Below are 3,164 nucleotides of genomic sequence, written 5' to 3'. Positions count from 1 at the left end.
TGAAAGAGCAGTCAATGCTCTTAACCGCTGAGCCGTCTCTCCAGCCCCAAAATGTTTTTTCTTTTTTTTTTTTTCTTTTTTTTTTTTTCTTTTTTTTTTTTCTTTTTTTTTTTTCTTTTTTCTTTTTTTCCGGAGCTGGGGACTGAACCCAGGGCCTTGCGCTCGCTAGGCAAGCGCTCTACCGCTGAGCTAAATCCCCAACCCCTCAAAATGTTTTTTCAACATGGTCTGTATCTTAGTCCTCAGGAGGGGGTAGGCTTGGGTCAAGGCCAGCATGGGCTTCATTGAGACCTTCTCTAAAGCCTTTCTTTCTTTCAAATATTTTATTTATTTATTTTATATATTATGATGAGTACACTGTAGCTGTCACCAGAAGAGGGCACCAGATCCCATTACAGATGGTTGTGAGGATTTGAACTCAGGACCTCTGGAAGAGCAGTCAGTGCTCTTAACCGCTGAGCCATCTCTCCAGTCTAGCTTTTCTTTTAAAAACAAAAAACAAAAAACAAAACCAACCCACCAACCAAACGAACGGATTGTCTACAACTTACCAGGGCTTGGCGGTTCACCTCTCTCATGGCCAGCACATGGGAAGGGAAGACGAGATTTGCCTTGTATTTGAGGCTAGCCTGGTCTACAATGTGAGAAATGCTCAAAAATGGGGGGAGGGGGAGCGGGGAAGGAAAGAAAAAACAACCCCAGTGGTGACCCATGTGGCTGTCACGTGCCTCCTGACGTCATGAGCCAAGGACTCTGTTTACCTCTGTGGTGTTCTTGCTGAAAGCCGCAGTAACTCCAGCTTCGTCATGAGAAAAACATCAGATACACCCAAATTGCAGGATCGTGTACAAAATACCGACCAGAAAGCCTCAAAATTGCCCAGGTCAGGAAAAACAAGGAAAAACGGAGGCGCTGAGTCAGACGGACAGGGAAGTTAGAGGATGGACAGGAGAGAGGGCACGTGTGGGCAGCGTAAAACCCAGGCGAGGTACAGCTCACGGTTATATGTGGGCTGCATGAAACCCGGGCGAGGTGCAGCTCACTGTCACGTGGGCACAGTGGAGGGGGAACCTCATGGACTTCAGGGCGGATCCAAAGAACGAAAACCTAAAACCGAGTCATGAGGCTAAGGGTGCAGCTCAGATCAGAAGGGTTTGCCTCTTGGAGTCAAATGGGATCCAAAGCTGTGTTCCATCCCCAGCACCACACAAACCTGCTGTGGTAGCTTGGGACTGGGAGGTAGAGGCAGGAGGTTTATAAGTTCAAGGTCATCCTGGACTGTGTAGTGAGTTTGAGTCTGTCTTGTGCTGGAAACCTTGCCTTAAAAAAAAATAAAATAGGGTTGGGGATTTAGCTCAGTGGTAGAGCGCTTGCCTAGCAAGCGCAAGGCCCTGGGTTCGGTCCCCAGCTCCAAAAATAAAATAAAATAAAATAAAATAAAATAAAATAAAATCGGGGGCTGGAGAGATGGCTCAGTGGTTAAGAGCACTAACTGTTCTTCGAGAGGACCTGAGTTCAATTCCGAGCCATGGTGGCTCACAACCATCTGTAATGAGATCCGATGCCCTGGACTGATGTGTCTGAAGACAGCACCTAAAGTGTACTCCTATACATACAATACATAAATCTTTAAAAAAAAAAATTAAAACCAACTTGAGCAAAGAACTTTAGGGAGAAGGAAGGGTCATCCTTGGTCACATTGTGAGTTTGAGCCAGCCTGAACTACATGGGCCCGTCTAGAATCCCGTCTAAAATCCCCAACAAAACCAAAGAGAGACTGGTGTGTGGGCTGGGAGGTAGAGTGTACCTTTTAAACACAGAACAAGCGGGAGAAGGAAGATGCTATCCCACATCGTCCTAAAGTCTTGGTCAGCATTCCTTCCTGGGCACCCATGGCCAGGGCTATTGATCTCTACCTTCCCCCACTTTCTCCTCTTTAGGGGAGACAGGGACTCACAGGTCTGGCTGTCAAGAAATTCAGAGATCCACCTGCCTCTGCCTCTCTAGTGCTGGGATTCAGGGTGAGAACCGCCATGCCTGGGCCCCTTCTCTAAGCTCTGAAGAAGGCCTCATCCCAACTGTTCACAGCTAATTCACCCTCTGGGTCAGCAGGGTTGCCCCCAGTGGCCCATGGGACTCCAGGGTCAACCCTGCCCAGCTTGGCTCTGGGGACTGCACACGTCTATTGTTACCATTTGGATCTGAGTGTCCCCAGACACCAAGGTACCAGAGGGTCACAGCCCGAGGTGGGGAATGTCAAATCCACCCGAGAGGTATTATTAGGTCACTGGAAGGGGATACAGAGACCCCACCTCTTCCTCTCTCTGTCACGAATGTCCATCATAAATTACTGGACAGCTATAGGCTCAGGGCACCAGGGCCAGGTGACTCTGGACTGAAACCTCTGGAGACTCAAACTTTTCTTCTTAAATTATTTCAGGCATTTTGACAGAGCGCTACCACACTGAGTAGGGCCTATCAGAACACACTAATCCTGGTCAGTTCAGGAACCCATGGGTCCAGTCACAGAGAATTTGAGGACTCTGCCTGGGAATTCTGACACATTTGCTGAAAAAAAAAATCTGTGGGCTGGAGAGCTGGCTCAGTGGTTAAGAGCACCTGACTCCTCTTCCAGAGGTCCTGAGTTCAATTCCCAGCAACCACATGGTGGCTCACAACCATCTGTAAAGAGACCCGATGCCCTCTTCTGGTGTATCTGAAGACAGCTACAGTGTACTCATATATAATAAATGAATAAATCTTAAAAAAAAAAAAATCTGTAATGCATGTTTATGTCTTTATTCCAGGGATTTAGGAAAGTTAAATTCTGTGGTTGTTTTGTTTGTTTTCTGTGGAACCCTGGCTGTCCTAGAAAACTATAGACCAGACTGGCCTTGAACTCAGAGATCTACCCGCCTCTGCCTCCTGAGTGCTGGGATGAAAGGTAGGTGCTACCAAAGTGTATGTTGGGGGCTGGAGAGGTCGCTCCGGGATTAAGTGTGCTGGCTGGGACCTGGTTTTGGTTCCCAGCCCTCACATGGTGGCTCACAACCATCTGTAACTCCAGTTTCACGGGATCTGTCACCCTCTTCTGGCCTCCCTAGGTATTACATGTACAGGGTGCATATAACCAGATGCCATCAGACACCCATTCACATAAAGTA

This window comes from Rattus norvegicus, chromosome 5, assembly GCF_036323735.1.
Source record: "Rattus norvegicus strain BN/NHsdMcwi chromosome 5, GRCr8, whole genome shotgun sequence".
NCBI lineage: Eukaryota > Metazoa > Chordata > Mammalia > Rodentia > Muridae > Rattus > Rattus norvegicus.
This window is presented reverse-complemented; position numbering follows the sequence as displayed.